General features: G+C 40.0%; 1 protein-coding gene across 2 annotated transcripts in view; it reads right to left on the bottom strand.

Annotated features, from left to right (window-relative positions):
* Positions 1 to 7,431, bottom strand: part of ARAP2 (ArfGAP with RhoGAP domain, ankyrin repeat and PH domain 2) — a 187,804-nt gene extending 180,373 nt beyond the window's left edge. For both annotated transcript variants that reach the window (XM_053578074.1, XM_053578076.1), the window contains exon 1: positions 7,370 to 7,431. The gene's annotated coding sequence lies outside the window, so the exon portion shown is untranslated. The remainder of the gene's footprint in view (positions 1 to 7,369) is intronic.
* Between the last annotated feature and the right edge of the window lie 13,940 nt (positions 7,432 to 21,371).

Below are 21,371 nucleotides of genomic sequence, written 5' to 3'. Positions count from 1 at the left end.
GCACCAGGCTGTTTTGCCCCCTATAAGATACTAGAGTCAGACAAAGGTGTTTCTAGAAGTTGTCAGTGCTAAATACTGAATGGGTCGCTTCATTAAACCACGAGGTCACCCCCTATTCAACACTGACAACTTCTAGAAACAACTTTGCCTGACTCTAGTATCTCACAGGGGGCAAAACGGCCTGGTACACTAGTGTTCAGTTATATTATGAATACGCACACACAAAAGTGTACAACATTGTGAAATAAGACGCGTACAAACTGGAGGAAGACAAATTTTAGCAAAGTTAGAAACTACACATGTGAGAAAAAGAGGCTTACCAATCATAAGATCACAGGCCTGAAAGGAATATTAGAAGATGTACATTTATATAAACAAGGCTGCTAAATGAATAATAGAGCTTTTCAATGTTATCAATACAAGTCTTACAGAGTCTAGTAACAATGAGACTTTACTGTATTCTGGAACAGTGGTTCCCACTGGAATGAAACCATCTCCCCAGGTTAGTTGCAGAAATGTCTGAGAAAATGATTTTGCTGGTGCTGATGACAGAGTGGCACCAGCAGATAGGAAAGGTGATTTAGGACGTCCTACAGTGGAACCCAATAAAGAAAGCTCAGATATAACTTTTATTCCCTTGATTCTTTATAACTATAATCAGCTCCCCATACGGTGCCTAGAACGATAAGTGATAAAAGAGGAGAAAGTGTCCCTGCCTTCAATTTGCTAATAAACTTACTATGGAGAAACAGATTAACTCCTTGGGAAATTAGAGGGTTCCATGTGGATAATATGCTGGGTTAATTGGTACAGGATACAGGTCTTACAGAAGTCCACCTTTGCTGCTGTACAGGATGTAGTCCCAAGAAACAAGTATTATGTTACTGACACATCAAGCAAACTCCTTAATTAACAGAGATTATTCACTGCAACTGTTCATTAAAACAGCAGGTTCAACTTCACTATTCCTCACAAACATGCAGAAGAGGAAATGGTTTAGAGAAATTATCATATTGGCCATCCTCAAGTTTAGAGCAGACTGCAAAGGTAAAAGGTCAGGACTGCTAGCTCATCACTCTAGGCTAAGTGCTTAGCCTCAAGAAAAGTGTTAAGATTAGTCATTTGGCATCCTCTGCTATCTGTTCACCTATCACAGCAGGTGGCAACACCACCCCCCAGTGAACCCCATACGCGAACCCCTGCTCCCTCAATCTGGCCATCTCTCTTGTGGTCATCCCCAGGCTTTGACTTTCCTGCCCCTGTCGTCTGTCATAACCACTACCCCTTCCCCCACCAAAATACATCCAACCTCTTTCACTCCCCCTCAGATTTCCACTGATAGTAACAGCCAACAGTTGTGCAGCATTTACAAACTATCTGTGTAAGAGCTCATCCACTCCTCGCAGCTGTGTTAGGAGGACGATCCCATGCACAAGACCACACAATAGATGAACAGTGGAGACAAAATGCCAAGGGTCAGATTCCGCAACCTGCACTGCTCACCGGGATGCCTCCTACCAGCTACACAGCTGACTAGTAAAGAGGTAGGGAACACTTCATCCTCTCCCTTCCCTGTCCAGCTGTGCATAAGCACTTACATGCAGAGGAGGGGAATGCGGCTTAAAGACACCTGTCCTTGGAAGTCCAAGTTCCATACATCACTTCAGTTTGATCGTGGGTGTACGTGTCCACCTAAGTGACTAAACATGGACGCCTACACCCATCCACCCACATGTAATTGCCTGAGATTCAAAAGCCAATGACAAATGAAGGCAGAACATCTTTGTAATTACTGCATAGAGGAATCATCTAGAACTTAGTTTATTGAAATTTATTTTGCATCTATTATTTAGAAAGATAATGAATGTAGGATTTTAGTAGAATTGAAAGCAAACAACATGAAGCCAAAATCAAATATAATGAAAATGAATATTCACTGGCACGTGAGCTGTCAAAGGTGATGGTAAAAAAAAAAAAAAAAAAAAACTTGACAAGATCTTGATGCAAAAGAGACCTGCCATGATTTTAAAGGCTCAACTTTAAATGTGATACAAAGGAAGTGAGCTGTGGCAGCAGCCCAGATGATCTATGAGCAGATGGGCAGATAAACCAAACACGGGGATACACATAATGGGAAACTAAGAAGCCTTAAAAGGAAGGAAATCCTGTCAACTGCTACAACAAAGATGAACCCGAAGTCATTACATGAAGAGAAACAGCCTGGCACACAAAGGACAAATCCTATAGGACTCCACTTACACGAGTATATAAAGTAAAAAAATTCACAGAACTAGAAAGTGGACTGAGGCAGAGAAGCAAGGGATTGTTGCAGGGGTCCTCAAACTTTTTAAACAGGGGGCCAGTTCACTGTCCCTCAGACCATTGGAGGGCTGGACTATAGTTTAAAAAAAAAAGAAAACTATGAACAAATTCCTATGCACACTGCACATATCTTATTTTGAAGTAAAAACACAAAACGGGAACAAATATAATCACACCGCCTCATGTGGCCCATGGGCCGCAGGATCAGGACCCCTGGTTAGCAAGTATAAAGCTATAGTTCTACAGCATAGAAAAGTTCTGGAGGTCTGTTGCACAACAATGTAAATATACTTAACACTACTGAACTGTATGTTTAAAAATGGTTAAGATAGGGTGGCGCCTGTGGCTCAGTGAGTAGGGCGCCGGCCCCATATACCAAGGGTGGTGGGTTCAAACCCAGCCCCGGCCAAACTGCAACAAGAAAAAAATAGCCGGGTGTTGTTGTGGGCACCTGTAATCCCAGCTGCTTGGGAGGCTGAGGCAAGAGAATTGCCTAAACCCAAGAGCTGGAGGTTGCTGTGAGCTGTGATGCCACAGCACTATACTGAGGGTGACAAAGTGAGACTCTGTCTCTAAAAAAAAAAAAAAAAAAATGGTTAAGATAGTAAGTTTTATAAATTTTTTACTACTATAGAAAAAAAAAAATGGAGATAGGAAGAGAGACCAGAAGATTTGGGCCAGCCTGTCAACTTTTACTCAACGTGAACTCTCTGTACAAAGGGAACTGAACTCCCTGGACTATCTTCTCTCCTTTGGGGGCCAAGTCAAGTCTGACAGCTACGGTAACACCACGTTCATATTTTAATGAAGCTTCCTCCACTATTCCCCCCTTTCTCAGTCTACTCTTAATTCCATGCAGAGAATAGCCTGGAGAACAGGATGCCTGAAGTCCAACCTAGGCTTCCCTACTTTTTAACAGCGTACTTGAACTTCCCTGAAGCTCGGCTTCCTCGCTTGTTTAATGATAATACACTGCACATAGTATTTTCTGCTAGAATGAAACAAGCAACCTATGTAAGGTATACAAGGGCTGTCTGGAAAGTATCCAGTCGTTGTTAATACTACGTTTCACATTACACGGGTAGATACGCCCTGATAGGCTTCATATAAAACAGTACCTGACAAATTACAAGGGTACAATAAATGCTGGCTATTACTAAGCTATTGTTTGTACCTGATCATTCTGCACTTGGTTTGAATGGCATTCTTCTGCCAACACTGTCACACCACATTCCTTCAAATTAGTACTGTACGTTGTTCTTCTAATAATTCCACAGTCACGTAACAGCATTAAGCATAGTTTCACTGATTTAGTAAAACACAGATGTGATTAGAGTTGTGAAAAATGATGACTTCATCTGAAGACTTTAAACCTAGGATACAGAGGATGGTGACGGCCAGAGATCTCAGATCTGTTACGTGCTACTTGCACAGCCTTGTGAAATTCCTTTCTTTTCCTACGCCTCACGGTTTTCATCTGTAAACAGGGATGATAACAGCATCTACCTCAAAGGATGTTCTAACAGCTTAGAACAGTGCCTGGCAAGCAATAAAGATTAAATTAGTATCTATTAGATAGAAAAATAACTGAAGTTTAACCCGAATATAGCCAGGCTCTGGGCAAAATCATTTCATGGCTTGAATCAAGGAATAAAGATTGTTTTATGTTTTATTTATTGTGCAATCAGAAAAACACAACTTTTTAAAAATCTAGAACTTAATATCCATTTCCACATCCTGTGAAGGCCAGGAATACTAATTCTTTTATTTAGTATAAGAACTTATTATTAGAAGCCTCGATAATAGCTAGATTTAAGTATTTTAGATACCATTAAATGTTTTATAATCTGTAGCTTTCAGTAAATCTTTTCCTTGTCAAGCTCTCCATCCAGATTTTAAGTTCATTGACTGAGGTTTGAGAATTGTTTTTCTAATGGAGAGTTCTCTAAGGCAGAACTATAATTCTTAGGAAACAAGACCACAATTTCATCTTCTGTAGTTTTTAACAAAGACAGAATTTTAAAATTTTCATACAAATGCATATTCCACCATTTCTCTGCATGTAAGAGTCACATTTTTAGACTAACAACCAGATGTTTCAAAATAGCCTACTGTGAACGTTTCCTCTCTTTGCATTTATAAATAGCGCCCTGACCTCTTTTCCAACTGAGTTTGAGAGCTTATTCCTATTGGTTCAGTAATTGTCAAAGTATCTTTTTGTTGTTTGTTTTTGTTTTTTAAAAAGGGGTATCTCAGCAAATGTCTCTTAAATTATTAGCCCATTTCTTTACATTTACTCATTCAATAAACATTTAAGGCACACTACCCCGAGATAATAGGGGGAAATATTTGCAGTTCAAGATAAGAGCCTCTATTATCTCATTTGAGAACTGCACTGAGGGAGCTACAAAGAGACCGAAGATACAATGAGTTTAAAATGCAAAGGGTTAGATCAAAAAATGACATGTATGTAAGCGATCAGTTCTTTACTACTTGTGTCAGTGAAGAAGGTACGCCCAAAAAAAAAAAAAAAAAAAAGTTTTGCGGAGTAATCATTGCAAAAACCACTTACATGGTAATGATACAAAAAACAAATTTTATGAAGTTGACATTCACATGGTTTATATTTTGGTATTGTTTTATCTTTAATTACATGGAGAAGTGGCACCATCATCTTTCATGAATACTTAGGAACTCTGAAAATCTCAAACAGCTACAGGAATATAGCAAAATCCCACAGCAATTCGGTGCTCTGAGGATGGAATGACCAATGAAGGCGCTCTCAGAGCAGTTCCAGGAGGTGTGGGTAGAAACCAGCAGGTGAGGCTTCTGAAGCAAGAGGAATACCAGAAAGGGGGCAGAGAGGAATGTTTTCAGGAAGCCACAAGAAAGCAGAATAGCCCGCAGACCTAGGACCCAACAAGTAGCAAAAACTGACCCGGGCAAGGGCAGGCTGGAGACAGCCGGGGAGGGCTTGGATCCACAGGGTTCAGTGCCTAAGTGTGGGCAGCCCCTCCCCTCACCATCACCACCTGCATGAGACCAAGTCATCTGATAAGCAAATGGAGACCACATTTCTCTTCTGCTCTTCCCAGGTAAGTCATCTCTCCCACTCCAAAAGATCAAGCCATTCTTCCCTCTTCCTACACCTACATATTGTAACCAGCAGAGTTTGTGTGTTTTGCATCCTATTTTTGCAAGAACCATCCGGGAAGACAGACTGTCTCATCATCCCCTCCCTGAGTATTCATTCCCTCACCTACTGATTCACTTTTGTACACAAATGGTGTAAGAAAAATAAGCCTCCCTACCTGTTCAAGGTAGTTTTTATGCCGGAATCCACCCAGCAAAATGACTACTCCCTTCCCTATCAGGACTCCTTTTGTTTGCTGACTAGTATGGGCAAAGAAGCAAGCTTGGGCTGAGTTGAAACTGTAACAAAATTTCACAGGTCGGATTTCTAATTAGTAACAATCATGAGGACAATACCCTTGACTTATTTCAATTTCAATTGAAGAAGAAAGAAAGAAGCAAAATGGCTTAACTACCATTATATATTTAATCTGGCCAATGTTTAAAAAATAAACCACCAGGTCCAGGACTTGGCAAAAGAAAAGTAAAGATGGTATCTCATAGCCTCTATTCTCACATACATCAAGTGATGAAAGCTAAGACTTATTTCCAACATTCAGAACTTCTCTACCTAATACTTTACAGAGAATTCCAAAAATCCCTACACTGTAGTATGTGCAAAGACTGGGCCCAATAAAGGAGTCAAAAAATTTACAGAGAGAGGAGGAAATGTGTGTTAAAAGAAGGCTACTAAGGGGATGGCCATCATTTAGCATTTTTATAGACTTTCACGAAACTTGCTCAGTGTTACGGGGAGGTAGGTTAGAAAGTAAAAAACAAACAAAAAACCTTATTGGATATCATGATGTTTATAACTCAGAATTCAAAGCGGGCTTTAAAAAATGTCATAATTTCAATGTGCTAATGTAAACCTTTTGAAGAAAACTGCAATTCATTGTAATCTGAGTTCTCTACTTCACCATAGTAACTTAGAGTAGTAACTCTGAAAAGTACTAAATGCATACCTCACACTGTGAGAAACTTGCAGTGCTATCAGAAAAATAAGAATTTGTTCTTCAATGTACCATCAGCTTTTCCTTTCACAGACAAACCACCTAAAATCTGACAGGCTTACAGAGAAAAAAATACCAACACATACAAGCACACCCACATAAATAAGTTTTAATGAGCCCTCCAACTTATCCTCCAGGAACACTGTTACATAAATCTCTAAGTAATGACAAATCAAGTCTATGCTAAATAAAACCCTCTTGGTGTTAGGACCACCTTAAATGTGTGTGTGTTAAATATATGTTTGGAAAGAAGCCAGGAAGATATTTCCACTTTAGGCTCTACCCTACTTCTCTGACCCACTTTTTTTCTCTTCTACAAACATAGTTAAACAGTGGAATGTCATGAGAATCTTTCCTTAACGTATTTACCCTGTAAGTGTATGAAAGTCCCAAATAAGACTTTAAAGAAATTTCCTTTTTTTCCACTTAAAAATAGTTAGCTTCCTTTTTTAAAATGTCATAAACTCCGTCTTCCAATTACTTACGGGCAACGTTCCATAAACTTGCGCGGGTGTGGTGTAGAGAGAGCTTAAGTGAGCAGAAATCAATACTGAGCTTGTAAGTACAATACTACTATTGGTAATAACAATGACATCCGATTAAATGTACTTTTAAAAATAGCTTTCTTTCAATACACTTTTTTTAACCCAAAGGCTGCACTTCTTCAAGGACAAGCTTGCAAAAAAAAAAAAAAAAATGTTGCTACATCACCAAACTTGCAACAACCTTAAAATGTCATTATTCATACAAAGCAGCTGACTAGTCTCCTGGATTTTTCCTCTAATTATCAAAGGTTATATAATTTCACAAAGTCTTCCCCAAATCAAAATAAGTCCTTGAAACTGCCTCAAGGAAGTGGGAGAAGGGTTCAAAAAGACAAGACAGAATGAAATAAAACTTACTTTACTAAATAGGATGGACACCGCTTCTCCCAAGAGAACTGTCTCCAAAAGTAAAGCAGGAAGATGAATCTGGCAAACTCACTGCCCACAGGTCCCCGGGGAAGGTGCTGGGTTCAGGCAGGTGGAGGCCAAACGGTTGTAACTAAAGTTAATTAACAGGCCTGTCGTTTTAAAGTGCATAACAAGCAGGGCGCGGGGGCGCACACAGACCGGGCAAAGTCATTACCACCACCGAGTAAATAACTTGGTGCCCGGAACTCGCTACGGCTCTTTGCGGGGTGTAGAGAAAGAGAGGAGGGGGCGTCTAGCTGTCGGTCGGGATTGTCAGTTTCCCGGGTCAAATCCCAGGAGAGTTTTCGCGTCACTTCACCGGCTTCTGGTTTCCTTTTAGACGCCCACACGCGGGAGAGAAATCTGAGGGGCAGAAACCAGAGCCCAGCACGTCGCGTTCTGGAAATGTCCTCCGAGAAGTGCCGAAAAGCCCCGGCGCGCCCGGGGACCGTCCTCCCGCCCGGGACCCGGCCACGCCGCCGCAGCCCACCCGCAGCCCCGAGTACTCGCCTTGCGCGCCGGCCGCGCCGCTCGGAAAGCGAGGCCAGGCGGAGCGGCAGCCCCCGCGCCCGCGCCTCTCGCTGCTCCGGGTGATCGGTCCTCGCCGCCCGCCCCGGGCACGGGCCTCCTCCCGGCGGTGCGCGCAGGCTGCCCGCGGCCGCGTCTGCTGCCGGCCTACGGCCACGCGGGCGGCGCTGTTCCCCGGCCGGCGGGGAGCGCGGTGGCGCCGCACCTGGAGGCGGGGAGCGCGGCGGGGAGCGCGGGCCCGGGATCCGCGCGCAGCCCCGGAAGCGCCGCGCCCGCGCCGCGCCTCAGCCGCTTCCTCTCCGCCCGCGGGGGCGGGGAGCCGGCGCCCGGCGCGGGGGCGGCCCGAGCTCAACCGAGGGGGCGGCCGAGCCGGCTGCCCTGGTTCTGCAGCATAGTTGGGCGACTGACTCAGTCGGCTGCGCACTGGCCGCACCTGGCACCCTCGCCACCTGGCGCACCTCGGCCCGGAGGCGCCCGGCCAAGCCGGGCTTGGGAAGCGGCGAGGGCATTGCCCAGCCCCTCTGACCCGCTCCCGGCTCCTCCCGGAGGGTCGGTGGTGGGCGCTCACTAATAGGGCTTGATTGTCAAACGAGCGGTTATTAGCACCACCCTTGCAAGTACTTTCCTCGTTACCTCAGTGTTTCCCACACTTAGATACATCTGGGGCGCTAATTTCCCCAGGCCGCTTCTATGTAAATTTGCTCCTCCTTGCACCTGAGATTTTTAGATCCAGAAGAACAATTCCCCTGTGAGATTGGACCTAACACTCTGCTCATGAAAGCAATTAAAAGACAGCTAAAGAAAAGGAGGGAGGGCGCGGTGGTTCATCCTGTAATCCCAGTTTCTTCCGAGGCTTAGTGGGGAGGATCACTTAAGGCTGGGAGTTTGAGACTAGCTGGGGTAACACAGTGAACCACTCTTCCCTCCCACCCCTCCAAAAAGAGGAAAACAGAATCGCAGAGAATCCTTGTGGACCTCAAACACTTAAGTGCCTGCATAATCCTGTTTGCAAATGAGTTCATGGACCAAGTTCTTATTTATTTTTGCATTTATTCATTCATTTTTAGAGACGAAGTCTTGCTCTGTCACACTGGCAGGCGAGAGTGTCCAATACGATCACAGCACTCCATAATCTTGAACTCCTGGGTTCAATGAAATCTCCCATATAGGTAGGTCTACAGATACAGCCACTACGCACAGCTAATAAAAAAAAATTTAAAAATTACAGAAGTGTGGCCTTGTTGTATTGCCCAGGCTGGCCTTGACCTTTTCACCTCAAGAGATTCAAAATTCTGGGATTGCAGGCATGAGACAGCGCACCGGGCCTTTATGTTCGTAATAAACACCTGCCAGGGGCTGTACCTGAAATTCTCTTCCTTAAAAGGTGAAATGTACTTATTCTTTCCCCATACCTGTTGACAGAAGTCAAGCAATTAGAGAAAGTGCAGACCTTATTATGAGCGCGAGATAATTGGTGAAGTCCAAAATAAGGGAGGCTTCCTAGGAGCCTAACTAAGCCTTTGAGATTCGGTTACTGTCTTCACCCAAAGTACCTGCCTTTCCAAAATGCCTGGGCCTTCCCTAGTTAAACGCTGACACAGTTATAACTTGCTACAGAGACACCTAATCTCCAGTTTCTTTTGAACTACTTAATTGCCAGCCTCCTTTCCATCTCCGAGATGTTTTCTTGACATTTTCCCATCCTCCTTGTCTTTTCCTGTGAATTTCTATAGCAGGGATTTTATTAATGTGATTCTTTTCCTGGCTTCATTTTAGGTCCATACTTTGGTGGTTGTTTTTCTCTCCCTAAGGATTCCTCATATCCTCCTCACTTGTTTATATCTCTGTAAGCCATCTTTCAGTACTTCTCTGAACAACATGCTATAAACACCAAGTCAGTCACGGTATGTCTTGGAAGGTCAACCTTTGCTTTGCTCTTCAATTACTTCTCTCATTGGATTGTATAAACAAATTGGGATTGAGACCTTGGTGCCTCTCTGCAACAATTTCTTAATGCCTTCATTATTTTATAGTCAATCTTTTAAAAATCTATTCATCATTGTTTGATATTTTGAAAATACAGTGGTTACCGAATATAATACAATCTCTGGAGTTAGCGTTTTCTAAAATGTGAAAATAAATGTAAGGCACACCAATGATTTAATAATAACTCCGGGAAGCAAAAGCAAAATAGCATTCCCCCATTAAATGTACACATTGGTTATAAGATTTATCGATCTTAATATGTGGAAGAAAATAAAAGATGTCTGAGTAGCAAAAGCTACCTCTTATTAAATGTTCATTAGACACTAGGCTTTAACCGAGACCTAATATATATGCTATATGTATATATACAACTCTGTGAGTTGAAATTCTTTTCTCCAGTTTTATAAATACAGGCTTACTTGACACTTAAAAGAGTTTAAGTAGTCAATAGTTAATACATTGAACACATTTAGGTTTTATTCATAGAATACAAATTTTTTATTGAGCAACCCTTCAGGCGTTTAGAAAGCAAAATACACAGGGAAATTGACTTTATAAGAATTAAACTATGAAAATCCATTTACTGCCAAGAGCATTGAAGTATAAATTCCTAGAAATTTCCATCTAGACTACAATTATTCCAAAATGATCTGCTGTTGCCCCAATTTCCTAGATTTTTTTAGTAAGAGAGCAGATAAAGCTGTGTCTTGGCCTTCCTTTATGTGTTCCCACTATGCACTCTGCCTCTGAAGGGGGCAATTTGAAAGAGTGGGACTCTTTCCTCCTCCCCTCCTCCTCTTCTCTTTTATCTTCTCCTTTCCCTCCTTTTTTTCCTTCCTCTTTTCCTTACAAGTACATAGTGGCTAACACCCTTTGGGCACTTATGTGTTGGTTACTGTTCAAGCATTTTACTTCTAAGACCTCATTTAATTATCTTAACCTCTCCTTGAAGAAAAAGTGTTATTATCCCTCTGATAAGAAAACTTATTGAAAAGAGAGGTTGAGTCATTTTATATTAGTCAACCAATTAGGAGTATAAGGGTGGGAGAATTTCAACCATCTTCTCCATGATCCACACTCTTCACTATATTAGGTCTTGGGGAAAGCACAGTTGCTAGGCTTAAAAAGCTTGCACTCAAAATGGGGCTGGTGTAGATTGAGGCCATTTGAGCAAACTAACTTATCTGAGCTTCAGTTTCCTCATCATTAAACTGGAAATCATGATACCTATGAGAATTTAATGCGATTTTGTATTTTGGGCACCTAGAAAATAGCAACCCATCCATGCAATTTAGTTCTATTGTCTCTTCTCCAATTATTCTTCAAGACTAAGTTTAAATCCTACCTCCTTCTCAAACCTCTCCAAATCTCTGACACACAGAATTGTTTACACAACAGAATTTAAAGACTGTTTCCTGTAGAAGAAGATTCAATATTTCAATATTATTTTTACCAAATTTAAATTACCTGTATTATGGATATAAGTAAAGTAAGCAAATGTCTTTTTATAATATTTAATTCGAGTTAGGTAAATATTTATACAATAGAAATATAAAATTCAATATAAAATTGAATTTATATATCAATTTAAAATAAAGTGAGAAGGATTTTTCCATTTTATTTTATTATTTTTTTTTTTAAACAGAGTCTCACTGTGTCACCCTGGGTAGAGTGCCCTGATGTCACAGCTCACAGAACCTCAAACTCTTGGGCTTAAGTGATTCTCTTGCCTCAGCCTCCCAAGTAGCTGGGACTACAGGCACCCACCATAACATCTAGCTATTTTGTTGTTGTGGTGGTGGTCATTGTTGTTTTAGCAAGCGTGGGCTGGGTTTGAACCCAAATGCCCCACCCCCCCACCCCCCCGCAACATATGTGGCCAGCACCCTAACCTCTGGGCTACCAGTGCTGAGCCTAAGGATTTTTCTACTTATATTTTATGAAATAATTGTTCAACTTTGACATCAATATCTTCCCCATTATAGCCATATTTTAAATCATTACTCTTTTTTTTTTATATATATACTATCCTGCTTCTGTTTTTCACTCCTGTTCCCTGGGATCGACAACCCCAGAAAGTGCTCACATAAGGTTTTGTCTCAGACTGTGTTTACTGGGGAACTTTGGCTAAGACATATTTTCTCAATGTTCTCTGATAGCTATTTGTTCATTAGCTTATGCTCTATGTTAGATGCAAGCCTCTTTGTAAAATGTATTTAGCCTAGAAGAAGGTCAATTCTTTTTAAAAAATTTTACTTTTATATGAATTGTATATGTGTGTAATATACAATATGTTTTGAAATATGTATAAATTGTACGATGGACCTCAAGCTAACTTATGCATTACCAAAGATTTTATCTTTTCTTTGTGTGTGGTGAGAAAACTTAAAATCTATTCTCAGTGATTTTCAGGCATATAACACGTTGTTAACTGGAGTCACCATCTTGTACAATAGATCTCCTAAATTTATGCCTTCTTTCTGAATTTGTATCTTTTGACCAATATCTCCCCAATTCCCTACTTTCCCAGCCCCGAGTAACCACCATTCTGCTCTGTCCTGGTGCGTTTAACTTTGTTTATACTCCGCATACCCCACATGTGAGTGAGATCACACAGGATTATCTCTCTGGGCCTGACTTATTTTCCTTAATTTCCTCCAGGTTTATCCACATTCTCTCAAATGATAGGATTTCCTTTTTCCTTTAGGGTGGAATAGTATTCCTGTGTGTGTGTGTGTGTGTGTGTGTGTGTGCACGCATGTATGCGTGTGTGAACGCATTTTCTTCTTTCAGCCATTGATGGACAATTAGGTTGATTCCACATCATAGACATTGTGAATAATTCTACGGTAAACATGGGAGTGCAGTTATCTGTTTCTCATTGATTTATTTCCTTTGGATATACAACAGTGAGATTGCTGGGTCATATGGTAGTTGTATTTTTAAATTGTTGAGTACCCACCATATGTTTTCCCATACGATCTGTACTAACTGACACTCCCACCAACAGCGTGTGCAAGGGTTTCCTTTATTTCAAATCTTTGCCAACACATCTTTCATTTTTTTTCTAATAGTCGTTCTACCAGCTGTGTGGTGATAGTTCATTGTGATCTTAATTTGCATATCTGATGATTAGTGATGTTGAGCATTTTTTTCAGATGCCTTTTGACCATTCGTAAGTCTTCTTTTAAGAAATATCTACCCATAGCCTTTGCCTAAAGTTATTTATTTTCTTCCAATTAAATTGTTAGAGTTCCTTATGTATTTTGGATTGTGAACCTCTTATTAGATACTGGTTTGCAAATTTTTTTTCTCATTTTACACATTGTCCCTTCACTCTGTTAGTTGTTTCCTTGGCTTGTGAAGAAGCTTTTTAATTTGATGTAATCGTATTTGTCTATTTTTGGTTTTGTTGCCTGTGCCTTTGGGTTCATATCCAAAATAATCATTGCCCAGACTATTACATGGAGATTTTCCTCTATATTTTTTCTAGTAATTTTACAGATTGACTAAAGTTGTATTTACTTTTACATATGACGTGAGATAAGGGTCTAGTTTTATTTTCTGTATCTGGAAGTGCAGTTAACTCAACACCATTTGTTGAACAGACTGTGTGTTGTTGGTATGTTTGTCTAAAATCAATTGTCCATACATGCATAGATTTATTAGTAAGCTCTTTATCCTTTTTTATTGGCCAACATGTCTATACCAATACCATACTCTTTTAGTTAATATAGCTTTTTAGTATATTTTGAAATCAGGTAGTATGATGCCCCCAACTTTGCTCTTTTTGCTGTTACTTGTTTTTTGTTGTTGTTTATTTTCATTGTTTTATTTTTTTTTTTCTGGGGCATGTAAGTTTCACTTTTCTCTAAGTATCTTTGAAGATACCTAACTTTTCACATCCTTTTATAATTCTATCCCTGGGAATTTTATTACAAACCACAAATTCTCACTCGTTTTATAGCAAGAGACTAGTTTTTTTATCATTCATTATAAATATGTACATCAGTGATCTCTACCAGTTTAAGAGTTTATAAAAACATGTTTGCACTAACATGCAACACTTAAATTGTGAAGTGATGCCTATGTAAATACTAGATTTGTTTTAAATGTTTTCACCTCGTTGTTTTTTAAACCAATTTCATTAGATGACCACTGAATGTATCTAAAACCAGGATTGATTTCAGGCTGACCTGACCCATTAGTACTTTTAGTGTTCAGATCAATGTATAATAATGTAAGGAAATACAGAGATCATGTAATATATATATTCTTGTACCAGGATGGGTTATGACATATTAACATTTTAATTATCTCAACAGGGCTATAAGGTAGGTACTATCATCATCTCCTTTTTAGCCAATGAAGGAACTGAAAGGTTATCTCCTGTAGGGACTCACAAGCAGGAAATAAGGCAACTGGATAATGGTAATTGAAAGCATATGCCCTAAGTATTATACTGAAATGCCTCAGAGAAGGCTTTTAACATTTTGACCATAAGGACCTCTTTTGTAGGGTCTAATTTGGGGGTAAAATTATGTATCTTATAGGCAGAATATATTAATAGAGTGATCCCTCCTGGATTCTCCCAAATATTTACCTCTATTCAAGTTCCCTTGTGTATCAATCTGTTAGAGTCATTTAGACTTACTGAAGTACTCTCATATAGCCTCAGGGAATTCTCAACTTGAAATATTAATATTCATTACCTTTATTCTTTTCAGTACTTTGTTATAAGAGTTACTTTGAAAAATTTATTAACTATTTCTCACCACAATAGAACTGTTTAGTGGCTGGCCCTAAAAGTTACCATAGACTTAGAAGCAATGTTAAGTAGTCAAGTTAATTATGGACTAAAAGTTGATAGTATTGTAGAATTAATATGTTATAAAATAAAAGTTTTATAAGAATTATTTAAAATTATCAAGAAAGGCCCAGCATGGTGGTTCACCCCAGTAATCCTAACACACTGGGAGGCTGAGGCGGGTGCATTACTTGAGCTCAGGAATTTGAGATCAGCCTGAGCAAGAGTGAGACTCAGTCTCTTCTAAAAAATAGAAAAACTAGAGTTGGTGCTCTTAGCACAGTGGTTACCGCACCAGCCACATATACCCAGGCTGGAGGGTTTGAACACAGCACAGGTCAGCTAAACAGCAATGACAACTGCAACAAAAAATAACCAGACATTTTGGCTGGCATCCGTAGGCCCAGCTACTTGAGAGACTGGGGAAGAGAATCACCTAAGCCCAAGAGGTTGAAGTTAAACCCCTCTACCAGGGGTGACATAGTGAGACTCTGTCTCAAAAAAAAAAAAAAAAAAAAAAAGAAAATCTAGCCAAGCGATGAAGTGGGGATCCGGTAATCCCAGCTACTGGGAAGGCTGAGGCAAGAGAATTACCCAAGAGTTTGAGGCTTCTGTAAGCTATGACACCACAGCACTCTACCTAGGGTTACAGAGTGAGAATTATCTGGGGGGGGGGGAATATACACACACACACACACACACACACACACACACACATATAAAATAAATAAAATAAAATTACCCAGAAAATGTAAAATTAAGCTTTCCTATAAAACTATTATTTCAGAAACTTATTTAAGCAGTAGTTCATTGATACCAATATATACTTTTTTCTCTTTATTACTTCTGAAGTGGGAATTCATCTTAAAATGAATTACAGTTTGTTAGGCGGCAGTATGCCTAATTGTCATTGCCTAACACTCATGAATTTGATCATAAATTTTACATTGCTATCACTTGACTTACTTACATAAATAGTACTACATATGTCGCGTCAATCATTTAAAATGTCTTCAGAGTACAGTGGGTTTCTGCAGAAAAGCAAAAAAAGTGTGATTTTTGATAAAAATCTAAGTCTCAAAGAATCTTCATATATATATAGCACATAATAATAATTCTAAGTATTGATGAAGGACATGTCAAAGTTTAGTACAGAGAGAAATATGCCTTTAAAAAAAATAATTGCTGGGCGGCACCTGTTGCTCAGTGGGCACTGGCCCCTTATACCGAGGGTGGCGGGTTCAAACTCAGCCCCGCAAAATTGCAACAAAAAAGTAGCTGAGCCTTGTGGCGGGTGCCTGTAGTCCCAGCTACTTGGGAGGCTGAGGCAAGAGAATTGCCTAAGCCCAAGAACTGGAGGTTGCTGTGAGGTGGGATGCCAAGGCACTCTACTGAGGGTGACAAAGTGAGACTCTATCTCTAAAAAAAATTAATTAATTTAATTAATTAATTAAATAAAGAAAATCATTGCTAAGGGAAATTCCAGAAAACTTAAGTTTTGCCCAGTGACTTTGTGGGTGAAATATATTCACTGGGTATAAAATTACTGCTCCTGCTTTGTTGTGCTATTTCTTCTCATGTGTTTCTGTAGTTGAGTTCTCTAAAACACCAAAGAATTCTTTCTTTGTGCCTTAGCTGGAAAATACTGTGTAGCTCCATTTTTTCCTTTTTTGCTAAAAATGCTTTATTCATATAATAGGTAATTAACGTAAAAGTCCTTCTAACATCAAGAAAAAACAAAGGAGGGACTTAAAAAAGCAAAAAAGGAAGGTGGAGATACAAGAGCAATAGCTAGAAATGCTCTTGATGAAGCCATAAATTAAACTACTGAAAGAAATGTTGAAAAGCACAGAATAATCAATGTAGGAGAGTGAAAGACAAGAAAAGGGTTGATAAAACCTCGTTCCACAAGACAGCTGTCATATAAGCAGAGGTCAGGAACTGGCTGCCCCTGGGTAGCATGAAGATCTATTTCAGACCACATAGAGTCTGCCATTTTTAATCAGTTTCGCAAATTTAAATTTTACATGAATGTCAATATAGACTTTTAGCTTCTCTTGAAAAAAATTAACAGGTCTGAAAGTATTGAACTCACAGCTACACATGGCAAGTTTCAATGAGTTGGAACACTGGCTGCTGGTTTGGGGCAGCACATACCCTCTACAGCTGGCTGTAGTCCCTTCTCAACCTGTCTGATATTATGCAACTGTGGTATGTTACCTAAAGTTAGAATGAGTTAAAGACAAGCTGTATGAGTAAACTCAGACGCAAGCTTATGAATTTCTGTAATGGAAGTCTTAGAAATATACAACCCAGACCAAAATTGAATTAAGACTGTTATGGAGACTCTTTTTATCTGCACGAGCAGCCGTAGTACGGTCATCATAATAGCCACCATCTATTGATTTCTAAAAATAAGTCCAAAAGTATGTTAAACACTTCACAGCTATTATTTATTCAACTACTTTTTACAGATAATTTCGAGATGTGGTAAGCCACAAAGATACAGAGATTAAAAAAAGTAGACATACTTAAATATCTTCTTTGTGCTAAGACTACGATAGCAGAGGCAGCAATAATCAAATATTCACACAGATGTTTACATCTGTGTGTATAACATTCTGAGGATAATGGAATAACTTCAGTTTTTTTCCTTTCTTAAGATGTATTTACATATGTTTAGCACCCTCTGTAGTTATGTATTATGTATACACATTACATATAACATACTTCATGTGTAGATAAATATATAAAACGTACTTCATAGTATGTCCACGCATGCATGCATAAGACTATTATTGAGACTATGATGGAAAATAGTCCATATAATAAAAATATCTCTATATTTAAATGTGTATACAACATAGACACATGTAATTATATTTAAACCATATGAGTTTGATGATCTTTATATTGACCCTTAAACATAGACATTGCATCTGGTTCAAGTTGGTTGAGATGGAGAAAATGCTTTTCCCCTATTAGGGGGGTTTTCAAACCCTCCTGTCTCTCTCTACCCCGGCTGCTCCCCACTGCACACCTGCCTCCTGATGATAATGGAATAACTTATTTATTTGGAGCACATGGATGGAGGCATAAGCCCCGTGATTCCTTCTCCTTCATATCTTCTTTTGTCCGGACTCTGCGCAGGAAGACAGAATTCTGTGTTGCTCTTCCAAGCTGTAAGATCTATGAGAAGTCTGGTATCACCTCCAGAGCCTGACGCGTTGTCTAAAAGTCAAATTTAATTCCTCCTCTGCCTGGCTCCTCTCCGTCTCTCCATTCATTTCAGGTAACACCAACATTTGTGGTATTAGAAACCAACAACATCTACGCTAGAGAAAAATAAAGAGAATGTTTTTTTGATTGGTTCATCAGAAAAGTTCTTTTTAAACAAGTGACATTTAAACTGAGAAGTAAGAGTTGGGTGGGAGCGAGCTGTGTGTGCTGGGCTTGTGTGGGAGTGACAAAGATGTATTCCAGGCAACGAAGAACACTTGTAAAACCTCAGAAGCAGCAAAACACAGGAACTTTGGAGGAACTGAAAAAAGGACTTTCAGCTAAACAGTGAATCAAAGAAGATGGAGTTGGAGAGATAGGTGTTGACACCATGCAGGGCCACAGAGCCTATACACAGGACTTAGGATTTTATCCGAAGGGCAATAAAAAGTCATTGACAAGATTTAAGAGGGGAGAACATAATTTATAATGTTTACTTGTCTTCTATAATCTTCAAAACACCTGTTCATGAAAGGTCCTGTTTTTATGTTCATATTTTAGCTGAACAAATTGAGATGCAGAGAGGTTAAACTGCGAATATGCTATTTGATAGGACATGGGCATGATTCCAGGGGTCATCCTTTTTAACCACTTGTGTTGAAAAGAAGGCCGCAGCTGAATCTCTAGAAAGTGTGTACTTATAGACTTTGTGCGTTTACAGAATATGATTTATAAATAATATATATGACTAATTTACTAGCTTTCTTTTTAGATGTGTATAAAATTATTTTGTATTTAAAATTCAATGCCTCTGTATTTAGCAAAATAAAATGGACAATCCAGTGCGTCCATCCTTCCCGTTTCTATACAGAATCCTAAGAAGTTAGAGAAGATTTGATTTTTTATTTAAATGCAAGGTGCCACTTTTGTGTCATATAAACGAATTGGATCATTGTCCCCAAACCGTATAATTAAAAACAGATTTGAGGAAGGGAAACAGGATAAAAATGTCTCAGTACTTCATGGCACTGTTTTGGCAGATTTGACAAAAAAGATGCGACCAAAGTGACTTTCTCTGTATCTAAGAGACGGAGACAGGTCATGCAGGGGTTACTGGTGACTTGCGTGTTGGCAACATCTGTTATTCTTTCTTTAGAAGACAAGATCCACATATCCTGTTTCTGTATCTGAAAAGGTAGCGTTCTACGTTTCTCCACAACACTTTTTCCCTATCAGGCATTTGATCGTGTTTCTAGGTGGGAAATAGGACGTGCCATCTGAGTTATGCTGAGCAGCAGGTGTGCAGACCTTCAAAAACCTCCCTCTCGAGTTTGTATTTCCTTTGGTCCACATGGCCTCTGCGGCATCCTGTGTCATGGTTTTGTACTTTTTCCTGTGGAAACTCTCAGACCCACACAATTTCAATTTCAATCTGGTTTAGCAATCTGAAAACACAGTGTCTGGCCAGTGCGTTTTGCAAGCATTTTAAGGAAACCGTGGCAGCCATGCTTGACTGAACGGCTCTTTCTTTGACCAAAGGAACAACAGCTCAGGCCTTCATTCAGCCATGAATGCTTGGCTTTTTCAAAATAGTTTCTAGGACACAAAGAAAGGAGATTTTTGTTTTTCGTTAATTTCAAAAAAAAAAACAAAAAAGCAAAAAAATAAAACAGCACTAGAAACAGTGCATGGCCTTTCTGCACTGGGTGGAGATGGTTTTTACAAAGCAATTTTTTAAAAAAGCAAAAAAAAAAAAGGAAGGCAATGTAATTTGTTAGGTTATCTTCATAATGTGCTGAGCGCACTTCCAAATGAAAAGTAAAATATTCACACAGTTATCAGATTGGTGAAATTTTTATTGAAATAGCAGAATTCAACAGGGAATAACTAATTACAAAGAATTTTAGTCTCTCTTCCATTTCCCTTCCAAACTCGGCTTTTGGATGAACTCTTCTCCTGCCCCTGAATGAAATACAGGGCGGGCCTCCTAGATTTTCTCGTGTGTGTCAGTTTGTTCTATGTGATAAAAATTTCAGGTCTGATCTATCATAAAAGACTAGTCCAGTTCTTTCATTATAAAGCCTGCTATGCTCAGTCACCATCCTCTCCTACCTTGCTGCTTCAGGTCTAGAAGCCCGGCTTGGGGTGGTGAGTGGGGTGCCAAGGGTTAAACTTTTTCTTCTCATATGCTTAGCTGCTCCGGAGCTGCTGTGTTAGACCCCTCCAGGGTCAGGTGAAGGGGGGAAAGGAGATGGAGAGTGTCAATTTAAAAATCATGACACCTATCCATTTCTTATACAGGGTAACAGCCCACAGGGTGGCCGTTCTGACAGGCTGGGAAGCATAGCCTCTGGCAAAGACCAGAGACTGGCGGCTGGAAGGAGGAGGGGTTGGTGCAGGGATTGATGCCAAGGGAGACGTTCAGGCATACATATTCAACAGGCTATGGGAGGAGCTATGGACATTCCTGAAGGTGGTCCTAAGGCATGCATCCTGGATAAACATGAATGTAACATATGACCCATGTTCCACCTGAAGTGGAGACGTAACATTTAAAAGTGTTATAATCAGGCCCTGTAAGTTAAAAGGTGAAAGAGGGTCACCAAGACACTCAAGTGTGCAGCCTCTATAGACCAGCCAGAACTAGTTTGAGGTCAGTGGTTTTCTAGCTAGGACAAAGTTACTGAAATCAGTCTCGTATCCAATCTAAACTGTAGTTTTGGCTTATGGAATGGGGGATGGGAGTGGTGGGGGGTCAGTGGCTGGCAGTGGGCTGCAATTTGTTTTACAGTGCTATTTGTTTATATTTATATTTGTTTTATATTTTATTTGTTTTATATTGCTTAAGGCCAGTGCTTGTTTAGCCACTGGAGAAAAACAAAAGTTTTTGCTAGTTAGAACATAGTTTATTCTGTAAGTATCGGGGGGGAGGGGGACTTGATCCTTGTCTGGCATGGACTTCCGTCCTGTTTGGAATTTAGTTATCTTATCTTAAGGCCTGTTTGACCTCCTGCCCCATCAGGGCTGGGAACTTAGTTCTTCAGGTTTTTCTGGGGTGCCCTTGGTCAAGAGGGGGTTTCACTCAGTAGTTGGGCTAGGGTTTTACTTTTAGTTTACAAAAGGCAGGGCAATCTCTTAAGTGCAGATGGCAATTGTAATGTTTGGCTCTTTCTAAGTTTTCTTTTATACGCAATGCCCAAACCTATCTCCCAACCACTGCTAGAGTCAGGGCTCTGCCTGCTGCTCCTGAGGGCGGGAATGCTCCCTTTCAGGCAGCAGTTTTTGACTCTGCTTTCGAGCTCTTTTTTGATTAAGTTTCTTTCTTTAATGAACTAAGTCCCCCAAGAGACCCACCTGAAACTTCTGTCAAACTCTGCACAGTGTCCAGCAACATATGCAGCTATGCTGATT

This window comes from Nycticebus coucang, chromosome 23, assembly GCF_027406575.1.
Source record: "Nycticebus coucang isolate mNycCou1 chromosome 23, mNycCou1.pri, whole genome shotgun sequence".
Taxonomy (NCBI): Eukaryota; Metazoa; Chordata; class Mammalia; order Primates; family Lorisidae; genus Nycticebus; species Nycticebus coucang.
This window is presented reverse-complemented; position numbering and strand designations above follow the sequence as displayed.